This window comes from Triturus cristatus, chromosome 3_2 (genome assembly GCF_964204655.1).
Source record: "Triturus cristatus chromosome 3_2, aTriCri1.1, whole genome shotgun sequence".
Taxonomy (NCBI): Eukaryota; Metazoa; Chordata; class Amphibia; order Caudata; family Salamandridae; genus Triturus; species Triturus cristatus.
In genome coordinates, this window is record NC_140584.1 from 488,495,091 (window position 1) to 488,520,551 (window position 25,461).

Below are 25,461 nucleotides of genomic sequence, written 5' to 3' on the forward strand. Positions count from 1 at the left end.
AGATATCTACTCTGAATCATACTAGAATCACTTGGAAACAAGTGCTGGCAAAACCAATAGTACAGGTTTGCTTTTTTAGTACTGACTAACATATTTCTAAAAGCCCAAAAGCAGTGAAAAATAAAACGAAGAATGATTACTTTGTGTACACAATGCACCTTTGATAAAGAATTTAATGTGTGATGAGTCAATGTCTTTTTGAGATGTAAAATAGCCCCCATGCAATCTAATGCAAGCATTTCATCGAACATGCAACGATGCACCAAACAGTAAATAGCATGAAGTGAGAAAGACATACGCTTCTGGGTGGATTCAAAGCCGACTCTGTATATTTTGAAAAATGGCAAACACTAGGTTTTGCAGACAGCTGTGATGTCAAGCCAGGTGTAAAAGAGAGGGTGGTAGATATGCTAACTCAGATAATCCACCTCTACTGCCTTGATCTTTCGCCCTCAGGCAGCACACCAGAACTTTGGCTACTATTACATAGCAGTATCATCGCTGTGACTTTGACTTGTGAGCCTGTCACAATGTTCTGGTCTAGGGGAGGGACACTGTTGTAGAGACCATGGATTCCCGATGTGTGGCTATATAACCGTAGTCTCCAATGGAAAATCCTGCCCTTGCTATGTCACTTGCTAGCAGATTGTAATCTGTAGGTTGTTTGCCCATTCGTGTCTTAAAGTGACTGTGCAAGTCAACGCCATCACAGTGTCCTACTTCCACTTTAAGTGGGTCCACTGCAATGATTGCAAGACCATCACGCACCCCCTTGTCACTAGAAAGCTGGACTATGGGAACACCCTCTATGCCGGAATCAGCATGCAACACCCCCCCCCCCCCCTTCTCTGTGGGCAGCAGCCCCACCCCGCACCTAAACTAAAAAATAAAATATTACCATTGTGGTATTATCATTTTTTCTTTCCTGTGGGGCGACGCTCCTCCGCCTTAGTGTGACTCACCCGCTGAGAGAGTCAAGTGTCACTTTAATAGGGCAGGTCCCTCAGCTAGTATTCAACTACAATACAATAACAGCAATTCACAGCCCCCTGGCCTCACTAATACATGGACAGTGAGCTGACCCCGCCACCTAAACCTCCCCAATGGTTCCCAACCCAAACGTGGCCTGCACCGCTCACCCGAGTCACCTCAGGTGGAGATGTGATAACTCCTTTCGCCCAGGGAACGAGATTTGTATTGTTATTGCTCATTCTACGGGGTTGGGAGCCCCCTGAATGGCGACACCACTCTGAAGTTACCACACAGTGCGTGCAGCGACGCAGCGTTCAGATGCCTCGTATTTAACATGTTTGAACATCTTCTCTACATACTGCTACATTATGCATACATCCTGCACAGTATCATCAGAGGGTGACGCCGCAACGATGTTACTAACGTGCATTTCTGCTCCAGTTGAAGTTCAAAACCTACTTAAAAGGTTCTTAAAGGCAATTAGGTTCGTGCATCTGTTCTCGAGACGGGACACCGCGAAGAAGGCAAACATTAAAGGTAAAAAAATAAAAACATAAAGTGAAAGAGTGTTTTTTAAAGCGGCCGATTTCGTTCAATAATGTTTCTGATTATCTTCTAAGCTGCAAACGGCATATTTAAGCAATGACCTTTCGTTAATTCGGTTGCTCTTTTGACAAGCACGCACATTCTCATTTTCATAGCACATCAAAGCAGTTTCATAGTGAGACCTCCTCCAAGGAAGTTTATATATACATCCATGAAAGCACCTCAAGGCCATCTCAACCATAATTTAACATAATGCAGGCTGTCTCAGCTCTTCTTGGCGACCATGGACAGGGCTCTTGTTCTGAAGGGATGAAATGCAATTATATTCATTTCCACAGCAATCATTAAAGACAGCGCCGTGGTGTGCGTTATGAATCACAGAACCAAAAGAGCAATTTTATTTTTCTGAAAATGTTTCTTACCCTCTTCTCAGCCTACACGCTTCCGATTCAGACTTCTGGAGTCCTGCTGGTTGCCTGTCGGCCCTGAGAGTGCACTTGGGGATAATGTTTCTTGGTTGCTATGCGGGTTGCTATAGTCACAGTTAATATAAGAGTGACTACAAAAGGAGCCCGCACAAGCCCGGTGCAAACTGAGCATGCTCACGCAGGAGGGTTGCAGACGTACAACCGGAAGCGTGAAGGCGGTATATTTGTTTATTGCACAGATTTACGTTGTAGTTTATCTATGTTTTACCCGCATGCTCTTAATAAAATGAAAAGTGTAAATACTTTTTGGGTTAACTCTTTTGTAGTGTTTTGGTGCGACTCCACTTGTCCCACATTTTCCCTTAAAGGAAGCAGGGACCTTGCATTGGAATGTGCTGTGTTTTTTCTTTGTTGTGCTTATAATTCTAATTTACATTGTAGTGACCCAACTGTGATGTCCATTAGTGCGGATATGGTGACTGTGCACTTTCCCGGACAGTAAGACCCAGTTACCAAATAAACATACACCTCACTCAGTGCTGGAGTGTGGGCCAAGACCCTGAGCGGTAATGCGCCCGTTTATTTAACCCTTCGGGTGGACCCGCCCACCGGGGTGCATGCGATCAGCAACATTGTATAGTACAGGCCTGGTGGCTCTGTCACTACATCCCTCCTTTTCCTAAGATACTGAAATGCGGGGCGCTCCATGAGCCTGCTCAGGGCATGCAACATACAAAATCTTGGAGTCCGGCTGGAGGCAGGATTCAGCTGGAGACCATACGTCTGGCTCCGGGAGCTGTTGGTGGTCCCTGCCCGGGCAGTGCCATCTGAAAATGGCGAATGTCTGTGGGTTAGATATTCTTGCTCTTAGAGCACGGGTGGCCTTACCCCGATCCATCTGAAGGGGATCGCCGGTTCCTCTCGGGGTGTTTGGTGCCGATATAGCCTCTTCATCCATCGTGTCCCAGTGGAGACCATTGTTCTCTTCTCGTGTGGATGTATTGACCTTTTTGAACCATGTGATGTTCCTTGCAATTGTACGGTATCCACGCCGAGCAGACACCATGGTCCCATGCACCTCCGTGACTTTCCATACACCCGGTTCGTAAGGCGTGCGATATTTCCAGCCAGGATGTCGATTCTTCACAATTATGTGATCACCCCTACTGATGTCTGTGACCTGCGCCTTCCGCGCTTGGCCGGCTTTCACGCTCATAGCCGGTCTTCTGGCTTGGGTGGCCTCTTGGTCCAGCTCTCTAGGACACTATGAGGGATCTGCAGGAATGCTGTCCTACGGGGCACGTCGTAACAGCAAGTGTGAGGGGACACACCGTGTCGTGCAGTGTGGTGTTTGACGATATACATTAAAAAATAGCTGCAGACACTCTTCCGCGTCTTCGCCTCTCTCTACACCAATCCTCAGTGCCCGGTTTAGGGTCCGCATGAAGCGTTCCACCTTCTCATTGGCTTGCGGCCATTGTGGCGTGATCTTGCGATGCCAGATGGCCTGGGACGCCAGATATTCTTGGAAGTCTCTTCCATGGAAGGGCTACCCATTGTCCGATCTTAGTTTTTCTGGGAGGACCATCATCGTGAAAACCCTGTCCAGGGTGGCCGTGACCTGTGGGAAGGCGGTAGACGACACTACTTCCACAACGGGAAATTTGGAGTGCGAGTCTATGAGGACGAGGGTGCTGCGCCCTTCAGGGTATGACCCAAAGTCAATGCTGACCTGTGACCACGGGTCCAGACAAGGTTCTTCAGTAATGACTGGGTGGGGTGCAGGATCACTGCTGGTGATGTTGCATGAGTGACAGGCACGGATGGTGTCGTTGACCATTGCATCCATTCCAGGAAACCATACCTTGTTGTGGAGACAGGCTTTCGTCTTGGCTCTTCCGTAGTGTCCCACGTCTGCGAGGTGGATTACTCTCCGCTGCAGGCTCTGGGGAATCACGATGGTGGTGCCTTGCAGCACTACTCCATGCAGTCCTTCACTCAGCTCACTGCGAGCCTTCCATAAGTGTTGGCGTAACATTCTCTCTTTCTCATCAAGGCGCGAGCTCCAACCTAGGAAGTGTTGAAAGTTCCGGTCAGCCAGCGTTTCTTTCACCTTGCTCAGGCCCTTGTTGACAGAGGTTGCCCTCCCTACCTCTTCCAGTGTGAGCGCTTTGGGGCATGCTTCTTGGGATATCATCCGTGCAAACTCCTCTGTATTCTTCTCATCGGTGGACAGTCCTGTCAGCTCGGTCCTGACAGGATGCCATGACAGGAAATCAGCTGGGTTGTTTATTCCTGGGCGGAATACCACTTCGAAGCGGTATGCCTGCAGCTGCACTGCCCACCTCTCAAATCTGGGAGGGGGCTAGTCGAGTTGTGCCTGCAAAAAGAGGGATCAGCAGCTTATGCTCTGTCACCGTGCGAAATACATGCCCGTAGAGGTATACATGGAAGTGGTGACATGCCCACTTGATGGCAAGGGCCTCTATCTGGGCATACCGTGTCTTGGTCTCGGTCAGGGCTCTGCTGGAATAGGCCACCGGGACTCACTCTCTTGCAGATGTCTACGGAAGGAGGACGGCCCCCAACCCTACTGAGCTAGCGTCCACTACCACCTCTGTGCATTGGCTCAGTTGGAAGTATTTACTTAACATAAAGATCCATCTCTTAAGGGAAGAAAAGAAGGAAATTCAAAACCTGGGTTATATGGGTGTAAATGTCCCACAATGGTTGGACATACACAAAGGTGTTTAAATACCCCTCACACACCAAGAATGACCAGTGGTGTCATGCTTCATCATAGGGGTCTTCCCGCCCCGCTGCGGGACGGGGCGTGCTACGACCTACGAATACGTGGGAGCACTGATAATAAAGTGCTATGTGTAGTGCAGTGGGAGGGTCTGGGATAGGTGTGAATGTGAGTTCAAAAGGACCTGGCCCCTAGGACAAAAGAACTTTAATAATTCGGAGGGGGCTGGTACTAGTAAAAAGGTGGTGCGGAGACTTCCTACTCAATGTGTGGTGTTCTCCTAGTATGTTGTCGACATGTTTCGATGCTAGGCATCTTCTTCAGGACAGGGTTAAGATCCCTCCTATGTGCGCATATTGGTACTCATGATAAGATTATCAATATAAGAGAAAACATGCGTGAGTATACAGTACCTAATGGTATTCGTATTTAATTCTGTAAGAAAAATAATAAAGCAAATTACTCGTTCAGATTCCCAGGAATTGTAAACATCGTACCTGCAAACAAAAGAAGTGTGCCACGAAGGTGACAAAAAACGTGATAGTTTTAGCCATAACTCTAAATGGTTGCAGAAGAAGGTGCAGTGACCTGTAAGAAAAGTAGAGACATACATGACACTACAAACAAAAAACAGAAAACACACACTCTAAAAATAATGGACGATACTCTTATTCGGATATGGAACCAATGGTATATTGAAAACATACTTAAGTGTATGTGAGGTATTGCCTCATGGACCTTAGGGTTGATGGAAAAAACAATAAGGAGCCTCAATGCTGAAAAAGACAATAAAAAGGAGAGATGCCTGTTATCTACTGACTACTCCTAGAGAAACGCCGTTATCGGTGTCCTCCAGCGGCTAAGCCGTACTCACGTATCCTTTAGCAGCCAATCGCTACATGTGCATCCATCCCGATGTCCGGTCGTACTGTGGGGAAATCCCTACTGTGCCCAGTTTAAATACAGCCAGCTTTCACCAATTTGCGGGGAAACTAGTTGCACCTGGTGAGTTTCAGAAGACTTCCGGTTCAAAGGGTGCCGGTAGACTAGACCGGATCGAGTAAAAGATCTATGTCAACCGGAAGTGAGGACCCAATATGAGTATTTGAGGTGGTGTGATCACATGCGCCCACTGGTAAATGTAAAAAATATATCGAAAAATAAGGATAGAGGTCTCCCAAGTATATCGCCTCAAAGCCTGTTTGACGGATCAAAGAGGTACGGGCTAGACTTAGTGAGAGAAGAGAAGCGTCTCTCGTGTGTCGAGAGGTGTGATAGCTGAATTGGCTCTCGTGTGTCGAGAGGTGTGATAGCTGAATTACAACGGGGAGAGAAAGAAAAGGGCCAATGCTGAAAGGAGGTGGAACTAATCCGAGGGAGGGGGTCAAAGGGTGTCAAAATAGAGGATTGACACATGGTTAATAATCCATCCGAGCCCATCGTGTCATTTAACAAAGACAGAAGAAGTTCTTCTGACGGCAGAAAGGATGCTTGGGTGGTTTGTTGTGAATACAAGTACAAGCATCCAAATAGTGCCAGGAAAGGAGTGTCATAATTGATCTCGTTGGTCATAACTGACAGTGAAAGGGGTGAGGCAAGTCACTATGACAGCTGTGACCATGGTATGTCATCGTTCAGACCAAACACGTGGGTGCCCAGACGGAACACCCAACGTTGTTCTTTCTCGAAGAGTCCATGCTCATTCTGTAGTTGCTCTATGACCGTCCATCTGAGATCGCCGACCCCATGATTCTCAGTCAGGAAATGCGTCGCCATCTTGGTCGTGCTCTTTTTGCAGCGAATGTTACTCTTATGTTCGCCCATTCGCACCTTTACTGGTCTGGTGGTCATACCCACATATTCCATTTTACAGGGGCAAGTAATAAGATACACAACGTTTTTGCTGTTGCAATTGATGAATTTTCTCTGTTCCCAGACCGTGCCGTTGGCAAAAGTGATGCTGGTACTCTTCTTAGTGAGTGTGCAAGTGCTGCACATCCCGCAAGGATGGTGCCCTTTGACAGGTGGTTGAATACCTCTTACGATCTGTTGGGCAGGTGGTTTTCGTGGTCTGGTGTGAACCAAAATGTCCTTTAAATTCCTACCCCTTTTGTGAGAAAACATGGGTTTCGGTAGATTGAGGCCTCCACAATTTAGAATTTTCCAATTCTTATTTATGATCTTGGAAACCTGGTTTGAATGTGTATTATAGGTTGTGACACAGATAGGCCTGGTTTCCTCTTCCTGTGATGGTCGGTTTTCTAAAAGAGAATCCCTATTGTTGTTCCTTGCTCTCTTGAAACCCTTTTTGACAACTGCCTCTGGGTAGTGTCGATCTAATAATTTCTTCTGCAGGTCTTTTGCCTGGGCCTTGAAGTCTGTCAATTCTGAGCAGTTCCTCCGTAGACGTAGGAACTGGCCATAGGGGAGATTATCACGAAGGTGTCTGGGGTGGAAACTATCATATAGCAACAGGCAGTTCTTGGCCGTTGGTTTAAAGTGTGTGCTGGATTTCAATCTGCCTTCATCTGCATAGATGTTAAGGTCTAAGAAAACTAGGTTGCTGTTGGATGATGTATGCGTGAACTTTAGAAAGGTATTTTGTTCATTCAACCAATTCATGAAGGTGACGACTGAATCAGAGTCTCCTTTCCAAATCACTAGCACGTCATCAATATAACGTTTCCACAAGATGATGTTCTGTTGAAACGGGTTGTGAGGGTTCAGTATCTTTTGGGACTCCAGATGGTGAACATATAATCCCGCTAAGCTCGGCGCAAAGGTACTACCCATGCTGGTACCGTGTTTCTGGAGGTAGTGCACATCTTTTGTCCTAGGGGCCAGGTCCTTTTTAACTCACATTCACACCTATCCCAGACCCTCCCACTGCACTACACATAGCACTTTATTATCAGTGCTCCCACGTATTCGTAGGTCGTAGCACGCCCCGTCCCGCAGCGGGGCGGGAAGACCCCTATGATGAAGCATGACACCACTGGTCATTCTTGGTGTGTGAGGGGTATTTAAACACCTTTGTGTATGTCCAACCATTGTGGGACATTTACACCCATATAACCCAGGTTTTGAATTTCCTTCTTTTCTTCCCTTAAGAGATGGATCTTTATGTTAAGTAAATAATTTGAAGTGGAGGACGCATCCATCTCTGAATCCCATGAAGGGCCATCCCTCTACACTCCCCAATCTTGTTACTAGTAGCTCAGTTGGAAGTATGCCATTACAGTTGTATCCATTAGGGCCCCTTTTATGGCTTGAAACGACTCTTCCGCTTTGGTAGTCCATTCCCATGGCACTCCGGCCTTCATAAGTCCTCTTAGGGTTTATGAGAGGGACGCCAGGTTCATGATGAAGCAACCACAATATGTGGCCATTCCCAGGAAGCTGCGGATCTCTGTGGGTGACGTTGGCATCGGGGCAGAGCGGATGGCGACTGCTTTCTTTGCGTTCCTCGCGGGAGAAAATGTACCCCAAAAATGCCACTGATTCTTGGTAGAACGAGCACTTGGCTCGTGGAGGGTCAGCCCACTGTCAGCGAGCTGCTGAAGCTCGTTCCCAAGTGCAGGTGGTGGTCTTCGAGAGTCTTTGAGAACACAAGGATTTCGTCACTCAGTTTGATGAGTAATTGTAGCCCAGAGAGTGTTTCTCGAATGGCATTTTGGAACACCTTTGCGGCTGACGACACCCCGAAGCTTAGTCTCTTGTATCGCCGTAGCCCCACATGTGTGGAGAAAGTTGTTATATATCTGCTCTCCGGGGCCAGTTCAAGCTGGTGAAATCCAGCGTTCAGATCAAATTTGAAAACCATTTGGCTCCATTGAGGTCCGCCACAATATCCTCCATTGTGGGCATGAGGTGTCGCTCCCGCTTCACTGCCTGATTAGGAAGGTGCATGTCGACACACAGTCTGATCGCTCTGGGTTGCTTTGGCTTGGGAGCGATGACCAGGGACGACACCCACGGCTTGGGGCCTGAGACCTTCTCGATTACCCGAGTTGTTCTATCTTTCGCAGTTCCTCCTCGACCTGTGTGCGCAGGTGAAAAGGTACCCTCCGATGTCTTAGTGTGGTCGGTTTGACCATGGAGTTAATGTGCAATTTAAACTGTTTTCCTTTCAGACAGCCAAGTCCTTCAAACAACATGGGGAACTCTTTGAGGATGTCGTGGACGTGCACTTGGGGCCATATTATCAAGGAACGGCGATAACATTTGGGCTTGATAATATGCCCTAGTGAATTCCCATAGAAGCCAAGGTTCTGGTGTGAACCTGGGCTTCTATGGGAATTCACAAGGGCATATTATCAAGTCCATTATCGCCGCTCCTTGATAATATGGCCCTTGGTTGGCAAAGAAAACCAACTCTAAGTCTTCCACGGTATGGCAGCTGAGGAGCGTGCCTCTTTTCCCTTCCGTGACGTGGAACCTTGTGGGAATGCAATGTCCCTTGCTGGCAACCTCTACCTCGATGACCCCTCTAAGGGGAAGCTGTTCGGTCCCTCCATATGTGTAAATCGTCGCTTTGGAGGGTGACAGCGGGGGCTGTGGTGACAGGCGTTCGTATTTTTCACTGTCTATGACATTTGCTGAGGCTCCTGTATCTACGAGAACCTTGACCATAGATCCAGTCGCCGTGATGGAGCACATGGGCGGGGGTCTGCAGAGTGTGCCATCCCGGCTCACAAATGACACTGCAAAACAAATACATTCTCGTCTATGACCAAACTGTACCCTAGTGGGGTGGTGTCTTTCTTTTCTAGCGGGTCATCCAGTGATAGTTGTCTGACAGCCACAGACTCGCCTTTCTGCCCCATGGCGTTGGTCCTTAATCTTCCGCTTTGACATACCTTGGCAAAATGGTTTAGCTTCCCACCGCGGGAGGAGGTCTTGCCTTTTGCAAAGCATGGGCTGGCTGGCAGATGCTCCAGGCCACAGTTTCCGCACGTTCCCTTCGCTGATGACCTCACGTTCCCCCGGAGCGTCATCGATCATCTTTGGATAACGTCTACCCTCTCTTCTTTGACCACCGGTAGTCTGGGTGAGCCTGAGGTGGTCGGGTGTCAATTAAGGGCTGCCTCCTTCTCGTCTGCCTGTGCATTCGACAGCTTGTGGGACCTTGCTAGAACTAGTATCTCATCAAGCGACATCCCCGGCTGCCTGAGTATCAGGCGACGCGGCAGTACTGATCTGCACCCTTGTATAATCTGTGCTCTTATCGCCTGCCGTTGGTCAGGGAATGTACATGAGCTCGCTATCTTCCTCAACTGGTTATAAAAAATGTATATGGACTCCAAATCCTCTTGCTTTGCTTTGCGGAGCTTAAACCTATTGAAATCGGGGTTGATTTGAGGGTCAAAATGTCTGTTTAGGGCTGCCACTGCTGCGTTGTAATCGTCGTTGGTCCCAATGTCCGGGAGTGTTTCGAACAGGTCATACAGTTCCCCTACTCCATAGCACACGAGCAATGATCGTTTCACCGTGCCGTCCGCTGCCCTCATTCCAGTGAAAAAGTGATCTAGTCGGCCAATCCAGGACTTCCAACGTGACGCGGCTGTGGCGGAGTCCGCCAACTCACTGAGCATGGGTAGGAGTGACACCATGGCGTTGCCATTTGTTGCAGGGTATGTTGCTGGGGTTGCGGGGCAGCAGGACCTGCTTGGGCTGAGGCTCTCATCTCTCTTATTGAGGCACCTGGTGTGCACTGCCGACTGTACTGTACTTTGTCTGTGATTGGTTTTACCAGTGCTTGTTGTGTTCATTATTGCACCCAGCGCAGCGTCACCGTGGTGGCAGCAGCACTCCGGCTGAAAATGTTTGGTGGTGTGTTCTTTATTTTTTTCCACTTTTGCCCCTTCTGTTATGCAGCTGACTCGTGTGGTGCACACTTTGTTTTGCAGCACACTTGGTTTTGCTAATGTTTCCTTGTTTTTCCTTTTTTAGAGCTGCTCTGGGCTCCTTGTGCATGCGGACGTGTGAGGGCCCCCCGCAGCTTGCCCCCGGGCTTGGATTTGTTTATTCTCTCCTCTTCTCTTGCGGGCCACAGCAGGGTGTCAGGCGCGAGTTGGAGCGGGCCCCAGAGCAATGAGTTACGCTGCAGTGACTCAGGCCTATGGCGCTCCAGGGGAGCTTCACTGACCTTCTGCACTCTTCAGCGACCAGGGCACCATGTGGCAGTCACGCGCAGTGGCGCTCGTCGGAGGGTCCTCCTCCACACCACAGTCTATCACCACTGCACGGGGGGGTCGCTGGGACGCCACCAGGCCTGGGGCGCCACTTCAGCTGCACAAGGTGTCTGGGCCACACGCCGCTCTTCACAGCACAACAGGCCAGGGCACGGCACTGCGACCGGGTCACAGGCTTCTTCGGAAGCGGCAGAGGCATGGGTGTGACCCGCCTCATCGCCAGTGTGATGTCCAGTAGAGCGGATATGGTGACTGCGCACTTTCCTGGACAGTAAGACCCAGGCACCGAATAAACATACACCTCACTCAGTGCTAGAATATGGGCCAAGATACTGAGCGGTCATGCAACCGTTTATTTAACCCTTCGGGCGGGCCCGCCCTCCTGGGTGCATGCGATCAGCAACATTGTAGAGTTCGGGCCACTTGGCTCCGTCACTAAACCAACAACTATCCAAGATCCAGTTTTGCTTTGCCTAGATGTTTTTTTTCAACAAAAAAAACTACAGCATTTCTTTGCAAAGTCAATATTGATGACCCTGTGCAACAAATACAAACATATACACCTTTCAAAACCAAAATGAAGGTGATAATCACAAGCTGTTTCGCCTGTACTGCAGAGTGTGGAACCTTCGACTGGTAGATATCTTCTTTTAGTAGTGCGTTCTAAAAGACAAAAGTCCAGTATCACTGTACAGAAGTGAATTTGATGTAAAAAAAATGGGGTTGGGGTTTCACCCCCAAATAATTTCCTCGCAATTTTGTTATAAATGGTGCCTTTTAAATCAAGTTAGGTCAGTAACGGTAAAAAAAAATGGACAGCACTTATGAGTACATGAAATACTACTGCATATACTCACAGTAGCTTGCGCCCCATCATGCACTGCTTATGAACGCACATTACATCACTGATGCCTTTTTGAAAAACATAATTTATGACCTCATGATGAGATCTCATATAACATCCTTCATGACCTCACTAATGACATCACTGATAACATCTATGATGCTGCTTTGATATTTGTTTTGAAAATACTACTTACCAGTTCTCCCAATATAGCCCCAATATACTAATAAAAAACAAATAAATACTTTTAAATATATATGTAATTCAATACATTAAAAAATAAACAAAATAATTAAAAACAATTACAAATTAACATAATTAATATACAAATCAATTAATAAAAATGTATATCTGTCTTACGCAATTAAAAGACTATCCACACAATCTCCCAATAATCCCTTCAGTCCCACAAAATAAATTATTGTAAATGTATAAAACATGTAAACAAATAAATAACAAAATCAAACATTACAAATGTAAACTATTGTACAGTTAACTGTAAGCATACAATTTAAAATGAACACTATGCAATAAAACCCCAATACACCACCCAACCCATAAACGAATAATAAAGAAATTCTGAAAATACATACACACACTTAGGGCCTCATTATGATGTCGGTCGGATCGCATCTGACAGGCCGTCGGTTGTGGTTCAACCGTCATCTGGTGCCGCGGTCTGACCGCTACATTATGATGGTCAGCGGTCGGAGGCAGCGGGCGGAGGGACCGACCGGCGCTTCCAACAGACTCAAGGAACCTGTCTGACCGTCGGTCGGAATATAATACCCTACAATAGGGCGGTGACTGCTCTGGCACCGTCGTAGGGATTGCGATGTCTATTATGAAGAGCAGATTACAAGAATGTCCCTTTCATACAGCCTTTCAATGGCGGTCCGGCCGCCATTGAAAGGTTGTTGGAAACTGACATTGGGGGCCCATAGCAGGCCCTCCGTCCCTCCTGGGCCTCCACTATGAGGCCTGGGGGGCACCTGTGGTGTTCCCCCAGACATCCATGCCCCATGTGCATGGATGTTTGCAAACATCCATTTTTCTAATGCGGCTTGTGCTGCGGCCCTTTGCTGGCCGCAGGACAAGCCACAGTGGAAAAATGTATGTTTCTGACCACGTCCTGGGCGGTCGCATCCTAATTCGTCAGATGGAACCACCGACTACTAGTTGGTCGGTTTCCATTCCGAGTTGATGTCGGCCAGATGCGCTTCCGACTGGCATCGTAATCTGGGCTTTAGTTTTTTATAATGTAAAATTAATTACAATTACAAAAAGAAGTTCTAATTTAAAAATGCATTGTTAATACATTATTCAATTATTAAAATTGTATATTTATGTATCTATTATTTACGACAATAACCTGCCAAACCCTGCAACAAAGCCCACAACCCAAAATTAAAATATATTATGCAATTATAATTGTATTACACATTTAAACAAATAAATAACAATTAAACAATATGTATATTATTAATTCAACAATAATAAATATATAATTTAACAAAACAACCACCTACCAACCTCTCAATAAAGGCAGCTTGGAAAAAGTATAACTAATATATATTTAAACCAAAAAAGAATAAAAAATAATTTTTTCATTTATATAAATAATTAAAAACATAATTCAGTACAATAAAGCAATATAATAAAAGCAATGTTATTGTAAACAATATTTCAATGTTATTGTAAAGTCATAAAAAATATACTGTCCTTCAATATTTTTGTCAACATTTTTTGAGTCAGGATATTTGGAGCACAGTATTATTGTCAGAGGATAGTTTAAAGGCAAAAAAAAAACAACTACTGCACAAACAATGTATAGTGTACATGTAGAATATATGTGTGGTAATCTACATATGACTGTGTCATGTGGTAATGGAACCTCTATAGTAACAACTTTCCTTGTGTGTTCCTTTTAGAATGTTATTAGAAATTAGAAATGTAAGCTGAGTTGTTGTGCTCCGTTGGACGCTGGATTGGCACTGATGTATGAAGTTCCTTTTGAACCTTCAGTACATACTGAGTTCTGCAACTCAGGGATTGACTCCCTGCCTGCCTTTCTCCTAGGGCGCTACCACAATATGGCTTCAAAAACCAGCACAAGAGAAACAATCTATGCCCTGTTCTTCAGCCCAGATACTTGATTATTGTTGAATTGGAAGTGATCAGGGATTAATCAGGGTTTTTTGAGCTGCATAATTATTGGGACTACACCCTCACATTGTTCATAACTAGCAATATTAGAAGTAAGAAAATTAGGACCTTTTTGCACAGCCTATCAAAGGTGGTAGCACTCTTCATCTCTGGATAAAATGTGCAAAGCTGAAAATGTGATATGACCCATGGATATCTTTTTATTTTTTCAACATTTTGAAAATTCCACTTTTCCCAAACATAACAATGGTTGGCAAAGGAATGTTCCCTGTATGGTAAACGGTGTGTCCCCCTGAAAGAGTGTCAACTGCATGGAGACTGTTATCTTGACCTTTATTTTGGCCTGGGCATGATGCTAACATAGTGTATGCCAATTGCCGTAGCCTATCCTTAACAATGAGTAGTTCAGGACCTGTTATGTGACCTGGGACCTGTAAGGGTGCACCAAACTAGCCCTCAGTGGACTGCTGATTAGTACCTCCTGAGCAATCACAAGGATTGATGGACGGAGCACTGAAACTTTTCAGACAATCACCCCGAGTCACAGATCTGGGTTGAATCCATCATCGTTCTTCAGCTCACTTTGCCACCTCAGTTCAGACCCAGCTATATGCAAATCAGTCTTGACCCTGTGTCTCATAGAAACAGGCTAGCATGAACTGCCAAGCCAGGCCTTTCCTGAACAAGCATCCAGGGACCGGTTTGGGGGTAACACCTCTCATCAGCCAGCCTAGCTGGAATCCAGTGGCAAAGTGAGCAAGAGACCCACATCTGCGAATTCCCTGCCAAATTAGGGCGAACAAAGCAAACACAAAGAGATGATGGACAGAGCACTGAAACTTTTCAGATACTCACCCCCAGTCACAGATGTGGGATTAGTACCTCCTGAGCACCGATATTATGCAGATGGTACAGGTGAGTTTGGGACTGCAGTCTCTGCTGTTTAAGTTGAGGACCTTTCTAGGCAAGGCATGCCCTTTTGCTTGTCCCTGATTACTGCTTCAGGAAGGTTATGGCAGCCAAGTGTACAAAAAGCACACTTCATTGTGCCATTTTTTTAAATAGTCGTACTTGGAAACAGCCTCATTGCTACCTGATGTAAATACTTTTGCTTTGTACAAAAGTCGTGTCTGGTGAGCAACCTGAAAATGACCTATGAAAGAGAACCAACTGTTTACAAAATCTGAGATAGTGGTTTCATTTTGGCTTTCTTGAAATTGCGTATAAAAGTGTGATCAAAACTACTCCACTTTGTTCCAGTTCTGAGTTCTTCATGGCCACGGAGAGAGTACCGTGCATTACGGTGAAGAAAAAGTAAACAGAGGTGTTAACAATTCGCAAGACAATTCTTGACTGTCTATAAATAGTGTTAAGTTGAAATAGTTAATTGCAGCAAAGAGAAACATTAGGTATGGACATCCTACCCTATAGGTAAGAATGTTACAAATTGCAAGGCAGTTCATGACTGTCTATCCCAAAAATTGATATGAAATAGTAAATTACAATAAAGGGAAACAGATAGTGTAGGCGTCCTAACCTGTGTATAGCTTGTAACCATAACAGTCAACTATATCTCAAGCAGCAAAATATAAACAAGAAACAAAACACAGGGTCATCAGATGCCCAAGAAGTATTGTAGTTCACTATCAATGTTAATTCCCTTATCCACCGCATGAAGTTTGAGAATCCAATGTGCTTCTGCTTGTCGCAACCTTAATTCTCGATTTCCGCCCCTGGCATTGATAGAAACAGTCTCAAGGGCATGAAATTTAAAGGATAAATGCTTATCTTGTTCAGAGCATTCCAGTGCATGATGTACAATTGGATATCACTCATCCAAGTTTTTTAAAGCTCTAAAGTGTTCAGAAATGCGTATCTTCAAATTTCTGATCGTGCTTCCTACATAAATCATTTTGCATTTGCATATAATAACATAAATCACAAATTTGGTGTTGCAATTTATATATTGATTGATGTAAAACTTCTTGGACCCATTACATTGAAAATCTCTTGTTCCCGACAAGGCATATTTGCACATGCTACAATCTCCACATTTGTGAAAACCCAAGTTGCTTTTGTGAAGCGAAGTAAGGTTGCCTCTATCTTTCTTGGGGTAGCTAGGGCTAACCATATTACGGATAGTTACTCCTTTCCGATATGTCAAACTGGGATATTTAGTTAAATGTTTGTTCAGATCAGGGTCTGTAGTTAGCAAATTCCAATGGTGTTTCAAAATGTTAATAACTTTATGCGACCAGTGGTGGTAATAAGTGATCATTCTCACTGGTTCTGGTCTACACAAGGTGTTAGTAATACGGGGTTTCAGTGTCTCATTTCTCGTAAGTAAATGTGCTCTTCTCTTGGCTTTATCAATCACTCTTGAATCATACCCCCGATCAGTGAACCTTCTTTCTATATCCAAAGTACTTTGATAGAAGTCTGTGTCTTTACTGCAATTCTACGTGCTCTATGGAATTCCCCGTAAGGGATTGAGTTGATCTGAGCCCTGGGGTGGGCACTAGCTGCATGTAAAACAGAATTACAAGCAGTCTCTTTTCTGTACAGTCTACAATTAATGTTATCATTTTCAATAAACAGTTCCAAATCCAAAAAGACAATTTTTTCAACACTGTAAGACATTGTGAACTACATGTTGTACATGTTGTTATTCAAATAGTGAAAAAACTCATGTAGTTCACTTACATTTCCAGTCCAGATAAGTAGACAATCGTCAATATACCGGCCAAAGTACATAATATAGTTCTGCCATGCTGCTCCAGATGGGCCCCAGATATGCGCCGCCTCAAACCACCCCATAAAGAGGCAGGCAAAAGACGGCGCAAATCTGCAACCCATCGCTGTACCGCATGTCTGTTGGTACCATTCCCCATCAAACAAGAACACATTGTGTTCAAGAATCATTTTTGACATCATAATGCTTATTTCAGAATGTTCCAAGAATTCCACTGGTCTCTTATAGAGAAAGTGTTGAAGTGCTGACAGACCCTGTTCATGTAAAATAGTGGTGTATAAGGACACCACATCCAGAGTGACTAAAATCATAGATTCATCCCAAGTTATATCAGTGATGATGTTCAGAATATGTTTCGTATCTCTAATAGTGGATGGTAAATTATTCACGTATGGCTGTAAAAACGTGTCCACAAATTCAGAGATTCTCTCTGTTGGACCTCCAATACCTGATACTATTGGCCTCCCTGGTGGGGCATTTGCATCCTTGTGGATTTTGGGTACTGAATATAGACAGGGGTATCTTGGTCTTTCTATTAACAAGTAACAATATTCATCATCATTAAGTAAACCCCCTCTATTCCACACACTCAGTTGTTCATTAATTATTTTCATGATTCCTGGGATTGGGTTACTAGTCAGCTTTTTGTACCAATCATGGTCTGCCTAGTGACTAGAGCCTTGCCTGTCTGCTGAAAGAAGGAGTGACAGTCCCTGGCCCTGCAGGAGGACAGACTGTCCAGTAGGAAAAGCCCAGAATGTTCGTAGCTCAATGAATACCCAGAGAAGGCAGACTGCCATAGAGAGCAAAACCAGGAGATGCCTGTGTCATAAGGGGGTCTCTTGGTCTTGCTATATTGTTCCCGTTAGGAATTGCACTGAGATTTACAAGCACAAGTACCATGTTGTCTGTTGGCAGCCACTACGGGTCCCACGGCTGGTGCTGCCATTGCCATTGAAGAGGAGGTGGAGCCTACGTGGCCTGGGAAACCACCATACCCAAAGCCACCTCACAGCTGACGAGTCAGCCAGAAACTGCACCTGTCATGCCTGGGCACCTGTCTGCACTCAGCCAAAAGGGCTGCAACGGCAGAACACACCATAGAACTAAGCAAGAGCTGCTGTGCTGATCTCGTCTAGAGGTTACTGCTCCAAAAGGGGGAAGCCCCTGCAGAAGTCCCTGCATCCAGGAGCTGCTGCTGCATAATGGCGGGGATGTAGTCTGCTATCACTGCACCACACAGTCTGCAGACTGCAGCACCAATGAGCATCTAAATGTGGGACTTGGCCTGTGGACGTGAGCCTATTGTCTGAGTTAATACTTTGGGTCGAAACTATTGAACTGAATTGCACATCTAAGCAGTGTGGATAAAAGTGAAGTAATCTGCACATATGCCTAATTCATAGCTCGAGGCTCTCGACCCACAGCATACCCGGGACTATAACCATTAGAACTGCCAGACTGGGGGGAGAGTATTGAAAGGGTAGACCTAATACGTACTAGAGATTGTAACCTGGAATACAATCCTGTATTTGCAATTCCAATTGAACTGTGTAGCATTTAAGTCTGCTTTGTGATTAAAGTAATTTCTTTTTACAGAAAATATAAGTATGAACTACACATTACATGAATGTGTCTGTTGCCTGGATGTTGAGTTCTGAGCTGCTGCCCTCCACACTACCTCCCCGAGATACCTGTGAATGCTTGCCCTGGCTTCCCTGAGATTCAAGTTCAGAAAGGGTTGTACTTGCCTCAGTTTGCAGATCCATAGTAGGATGGACTCCATGATACCAGTGGCAAAATATCTCAACCATCAGCAGCCCCTGTCTGCCCTGTGGCTCCCAAACAGGTTCTCACATCGATATTTAGATATTAAATATGGGAAACTGACATTTTCATGAAGGCTTTTGAATGCATAGCCTTTATTAGAACATTGGAATGTGGAGCACTCCATTGAACACAATGGAGTGCTCCAAACTTCTACGGGCCGGTAAAAGCCCTCAGAGCAACATTCCAATGTTGTTTTACAAAGGGCTCTCGGAGCACCAAGGGGATTTAAACCCCCTCGGCCTTTGTTTTATTTGTTAGAACATTCTGCCCTCTAGTGGCAGAATATTCTAGTAGCCTTATAGCTGGGCTATACCAGCTATTAAAGTCCAGCCTTCAGCTTGGGCCTTTAGCGATGGAGCGGGCCTTTAATGGTCGGCATAACTATAAGGCTATATAATGAAACCAGCACAATGACCGTGCCATTGGTACGCTCATCTTTTTACCGATTCAATTTTCAAACCAAATTTCTACTGCACGCATGGCATTATCGTGAAAAAACATTGTAGATGAGTACGATTACATTTACAATTGGATTTAGGGATTAGCGAAGGAACAGTTTTTGGACTAAGAGCGTGGGGGTAAAAAGTGCACACATGTAGGGTTTAGGGCTTAGAGCAGGGGAAGGGGAGGATTTAGTGCTAAGAGCGTCGGGGCAGGGGGGCAGGGGAAGAGCGCACGGATGTTACGTTTAGGGCTCAGGGCTGGGGAAGGGACAGTTTTAGAGCTAAAACCGTGGGTGGAAAAAACGGCGAGATGTTGTATTTAGGGCTCAGACCAGTGGAAGGGGCAGTTTTAGTGTTAAGAGTGGGGGGGTTGCGCCCAGATTCTGGATTCTGTGAGATGATTTTCAAGTAAAAATACACCTACAACCACCATCTGAGGTAGTGCCGAAACAGTCTCATGGGATCCAGACGGAGTTCAGACAGAGAGATGCTGGTGTCATTTCCCCTTTTGAAGGGTTTGTCGAGGAAGACTGGACACACCAGTGATCTAGGCTATCGCGTGAATCCTTGCATTATTGCCCTTTCCCCCAACGCCCATCTTTGCATCTCTAATGAGATGCAAAGTGGGCGTTCCTGCCCTGACATAACTGGAGAAATGTCACTAAGCGACATTTCTCCAACTATCAATGGGCACGCTAACCTGCAGAGCGACAAGCAAAGTAGCGATAACCTCTTTTATCGCTACTTTCCTTACTCCTGCTTCAAAACTGACTTAGCCATGATATCCTATGTAAGGTGGATATCATGGCTAAGTATGCCTTGCCCTCTCAGCAAGCTTTCGCCAAACCTTGTGCGATTATCGCTGTATTTCCAGCGATAATCGCACAATTGGCAGCTTGCGCTCTGAATTTTATCGCTTTGGAGATAAGCGTTGCTTATAGCACGCTATCTCCTCGATAAAATTCAGAGTTGGCCGTTGATAATTATCCTCGCGCTAAGTGCGCTGAGCAATAATTATCGAATGGCCTTGATGATATGCCCCACAGTCCTTTGGTGCCTCCAAACCATGATCGCGAGATATGCAACAGTAACACACTTTACACTCTTACAACAGTAACCACATGTCAATATAGATTGGGTGTATAGCATGCTCATCCTTTTCAGTGTATTATAACCCACTATCAAATATTATCCATTCTTTCTCATTTCATAGTGCAGACTCCATGCCCCCATACCTTTTCAGATTTGCCAGGACATCCCCCTTTTAGTCATCACCCATTCTGCTTCCTAAAACTAAACTAGGTTCTTGCACAATTTCTCCGTTCACAGAGACACGTCACTTCCCCTCTTCCGGGCTCTACCCTGTCTGACTACCCCTAGTGCCGCATCCACAAAGAGCTTTCGGTACCTCGTAATTTCTGCATCTCCCCAGACTCCAAGCAGAATTACATTTGGAGGAAGCTCTGAAGGTCTGGCCACTATTTAATGAAATGTCCTCATTACTTGTCCTGAGAAATGTTGAATCAGTGGGCTGATGGTAGAAAGTACCTTGTTGACCACAGCCAGACAAACAGCGAATCTAGGTTCGAGAGTAGTATACCGTATGAAGATTTGTTATTTGGACGAGCTCATCCCCTCCCCTAAGGCGCCATCCCTGGGATAGGCCATCTACTTCCCCCATATCATTTCCCCAACGTTCCTTCAAATTAGCAGAGTACGCTGGGCATAATTCACCAGTGCGTTCTACATCACCAACACCGCTTGTGACATTATTTGGCCATCATACAGCCTATCATGTGATGGAAAACATTCAGGCAGATCTTCCCCCACCTTAACATGTTTAGTCAAACCGTAGCTCACTTGGAGAGACTAAAAAAACTGTTTTGGAGGCAAGTCCATTCTTGTCTTAAATGTGAAAACAGCAACATTGCATCTGCCAACCAAACACCCCCAAACCTTGCGATACCCAGCAGATCCCAATCATTGAAACCACCCAGCAGACCCCATTCAGAGAAACATGGAAGCCAAGATCCTTCCCTCAAGTAGCAACCCGCCCTTTATGACAGAGCATTAGGGCCAATGAAAAGAGGCCCCCGAGATGCACACCTAAAAATACAGGTCTGGCTCAAAAGGAAAAAAAACAAGCCCAGCCCCTCAACCCTAACAAAACTGCCATCTCATCCTCATTTTGTTGCTCCACTCTCACCCATTTCCTGTACCCTCCCCCACTTAACCCTCTGTCTCTCATGAGGTTCACTGAAAGTTAGGAGTGGGCGGAATTTGCGAAATTAACTTTCACAAATTATCGCGAAAATGTTTAAAATTATCGCAAACAAGCGGAAATATCGCGAAGATGCCGAAGTTTTTTTCCGGCATGTTCGCGAGATTTTCTGCATGGTTGCGGGTCGCCAACTTACCCATGTGGTTGCTTGCGGGTGCGGCCATCTTGTTTTGAGTTGTCTCGCGGTGCATGATCGCGAGAAGAAAGACGTGATCGCGCGACGCATGACGTCACTGCGGGCGCGAACTGTCGCGAGACAGCGCAAATGGATAAAAACAATACAACATCTCATGGAGAACGCGACCGGATCAAGAAAACTTGTCGGCGAACGCAGGGATTCAGGTAAGGCGATCACGCGCGCGCGCGAGAATGTATTATTTTACAGCGCGAGCAAGAAACAAATTATCGCCAAGCTGCGGAAACCGGAATTTTTGACATTTTCGCGCTCTCCGCGGAACGCGAAAATGTCAAATTATCGCAATTTCCGCGAACGGAACGAAATTTTCGCCCAGGCCTACTGAAAGTGCCCTGGTAATCAGCCCCATTGTCACAGTCAAGAAGTTGGCCAATAGGATAAAGCGGGTCTCCCTAAAATAACCAGACATCCTAGACCCTCTTTTCAAACACCCAGACTGAGACAAACAAATGGCAATGGTCCGTACGGGCCCCTCCTGCCCAGATGCATGCAGATGTTGACATTCTTCTCCGTAGTCTGCTGTTGTTTGCACACTCTCATGTCACAGTTGCAAGTATCTGATCATATGTCCCCTGCCCCGCATGTGGTCATCTCCCTTGTAACAGGATTCACAACGCTCATTGATGGTACTGGTCTACTGAGTATCACCCACACAGCTCTCAACTCTCACCGCCCTCCACCCACAATCTCCTAGAACTAGTATTACAACAACCCAGGGCAGCAGGTCTCCCTTCTTGGCAAACAAGAGAAGGCCACCGATTAGATTGGTCCACCCTCCCCGAAAACACATCATCGTTAATTGAGAACACGCCAACAGATTTTGAAATATGTCTTCTTTGTTTCAATAAATAAGATAATTTGAGATGATGGCCAGGCAGTAAATGTCAGGGGTGATTGCATTATGCTACTCTAAGGCATAGGGCCAATCAGATCTATCCACTAACGTTGTACCAAAGTATAATCTATGAGCTGCCCAGGGATGCAATGCAGGTTTACATCAAAACAGAGTTATTCTGGCCTGCCTTGACGATGGTGCAGTCTAAGTTTACTTCCAGGCCTCTGTACAAGCCATGAGTTCTGTTGTGAAAAGGGTGCTGCCTAACTGCCCTCTGGAACATCTAATAGGGCAGAAGATACAATTATCAAATGCCCTCTGGGGTAAAGGATGCTGTCTCACAGTCCAGAGAAACATCTGATAGGGCAGAAGATACAATTATCCAATGTCCTCTGGGATTTCAAGCAATGGTGCAGACGGTGGCCTAAGACGGACATTGCCACTCAGTGCAGAACAATGGGGATTCCACTTGACTTTGTAATTGGAAAGCCTGAATAATAATTTTATTTCTGTGGAAAATAAAAAATCCGAATGCATTGTAGCAAATCTTGTCTATGTGGCACTCGAGGTGTAAAAAATGAAAATCTGAAAGTCCACAAACTATTGTTTCTGCAGTAGTTTAAATACTGTAATGAATGTGGTCTTCTATATATATAATAGTTAGGGATTGACCATTAGGAGTGCTGTGCCCTTTCTAATGTATCGAAATAAATTTTACGATCCTTTTTTGATTTTGTTATGAACTTCTTAGATGTCAGGACCACAATGTATGATCTTTTAAATATATTTGTTTTTAGTTGGAACTGTGCTTTTTATTGTAAATTTGTCTATATGTATTTTTATGGTTTTTTACGGATAATAAAAGCCTTTGACTGACTGGCAAATCAAAAGATTAAAAAAACAGCAGAATACTATTTTCTTTTTTCTACTAAGGCCAGGAGCGGCCTCGGAGGGCGTCGAGCTTTCAGATGTGTATTATGGATTTAAAAACACCTGCTGCGGAGTCCCTTGCCTTCAGCAATCTTCAGACAACCATAAAAATGTCAAGATAACTCTGGTGATTAAGGGACAGGCCGGAGAGAGATCAGAGTTTTATTTAGTGGAAGTTTTCACTCATCAGCCCAGAGGGTTAATATTCAAAGCATGTGCACCATGCAGATCACACAAGTGCAGAGAACGTAGATAATTCATTGGGTCACTGCTCTTCTCGGAGAGATGCTTTTGTTACTTGAAGTTTATGAGTTACAATCATTATACAGCACATTGAGCAATTAACTGTCATCATAGAGCTGCATGCAAACTGTAGGGTATATGTTAGACTGTTATGATTTTTTGTCCCCATTCTTTCATTATCCTAATGTTGCTAAAAAAAGGATTCATTTGGGTAGAAATCAATTATTAGTCAAGCCAACCCCCATCCACGGCACTCTCGAACTAAACTGCCTATCGTTATAGATGGCACGAAGCACCTACACCTTGTAGTCCTCTGCCTTGTGTAACATTTCCTATACACTGATTCACACACGTATAATTCTGTGTCATGTGTGTGTGATGTAAAGGGCTCTGACAATTGCAAAAACAACAATTGATGGACAGAATGCAGAACAATGTCATACATTCACCCCAGTACAGAGATCTGGGCCTAAATCCATCGTTTTTTTGCTCACCATGCCATTCCAGTTTGAACCCAGCCATATGCAAATCAGTCTTCACCCTGTGCCCAATGGGAACAGTCCAGCCCGAACTGCCAAGCCAGGTCCTCCCTGGACTGGAAACAAGCATCCTAGGACCGGTTTCGGGCTTTCAGCCCTCGTCAGCCAGGATAGCTTGATTCCAGTGGCATGGAGAGCAAGGGACTCACGTCTGAGCATACCCTTCCCACTCGGGGTGACAATTGCAAAAACAACAATTGATGGACAGAATGCAGAACAATGTCATACATTCACCCCAGTACAGAGATCTGGGCCTAAATCCATCGTTTTTTTGCTCACCATGCCATTCCAGTTTGAACCCAGCCATATGCAAATCAGTCTTGACCCTGTGCCCAGGATTTAACCCAGATCTCTTGACTGGGGGAGAATGTCTGCATTGTCAGCATTCCGTCCATCATTTGTTTGTTGTAAAGGGCTCTGACACCTAACAGTGGCATGAGTGGAGAGGATGTAGCCTAATGGTTAGAGCGGTGGACTTCAAATCTGGGGAACCGGGTTCAAGTCTCGGCAACGGCGTCCAACATCCTGTGATTATGGGCAAATCACTTAATCTCCCTGTGCCTAACAAAAATGAATGTGTCCTCATGTAACGCAACTGGTGCTCATGTAAAGCACTCTGATACCTGATTTCGGGTCAAGTTCGCGCTATATAAAACTTCGAGGAAAAAAAAAAATTAGTGACGCTATAAAACAAAAGAAATGCATGTGAAAGAGGGAGGGGCTATGGAGAAATGAGGAGCACTGTTGGAGGGTGGTAGTGAGGGAATTCATGGAGAAGGAGGTTACTGTGGGTGTCTACAAACATTGTCACACTGGGTGCCACCTGTGCTAAAATGAGCCCTCACTAAGGAGTGAGAGACATAAATTTGATGAAGGCAGGGTTTGAAAAACAAATAAGATGGGGTTTGGTGCTTTATCATGTTTCATCCATCTGTTTACCTACAGATCTCGGCCTTCCTTGAATGTCGGGCTCTAGAGTGTGGGTTAGAAGATCAATCAATCAATCAATAAACCAATCAAAATTTGTAAAGTGCTTCACTATCACCCCTAAGGATATCTGGGCACTGAGGATGCCGTGTCTCAGTCGAAAAGCCAGGTCTTGAGCTTCTTCCTAAAGTCTGCCAGGGAAGGTGCTGTTCGGAGATGGAGGGGCATGTCGTTCCAGGTCTTGGCAGCTATGTAAGAGAAGTAGAGGCCCCCGCTGTGGTTGTGTTGGATGCAGGCGGTATGTGCGAGGGAGAGTGAGGTGGAGTGCAAGTGTCTTCAGGGCAGATGGATGTTCAGTCAGTGGTTGATGAAGAATGGTTCTTGGTCGTCATGAACTTTGAAGGCATATGTTAGGATCTTGACGTAAGCAATAAACAGCAATCTATTGGATCAATGGCGCAGACACAGGAAATTCAGGATGGGGAAGAATATCATAAACAGTTGCGCCTGCAGGCCCCCGCCCTAACGCCCAAGAACACCCCGGAAACTGTGGCACACATGAAAAGGCAACGATTCACAACAAAGG

At 45.4% G+C, this 25,461-nt stretch overlaps 1 protein-coding gene across 1 annotated transcript in view; it reads right to left on the bottom strand.

Moving 5' to 3' along the window:
- Window positions 1-2,025, bottom strand: part of C3_2H11orf16 (chromosome 3_2 C11orf16 homolog) — a 117,152-nt gene extending 115,127 nt beyond the window's left edge. Inside the window, exon 1 of the mRNA XM_085648137.1 lies at window positions 1,941-2,025. The gene's annotated coding sequence lies outside the window, so the exon portion shown is untranslated. The remainder of the gene's footprint in view (window positions 1-1,940) is intronic.
- Window positions 2,026-25,461: the final 23,436 nt, after the last annotated feature.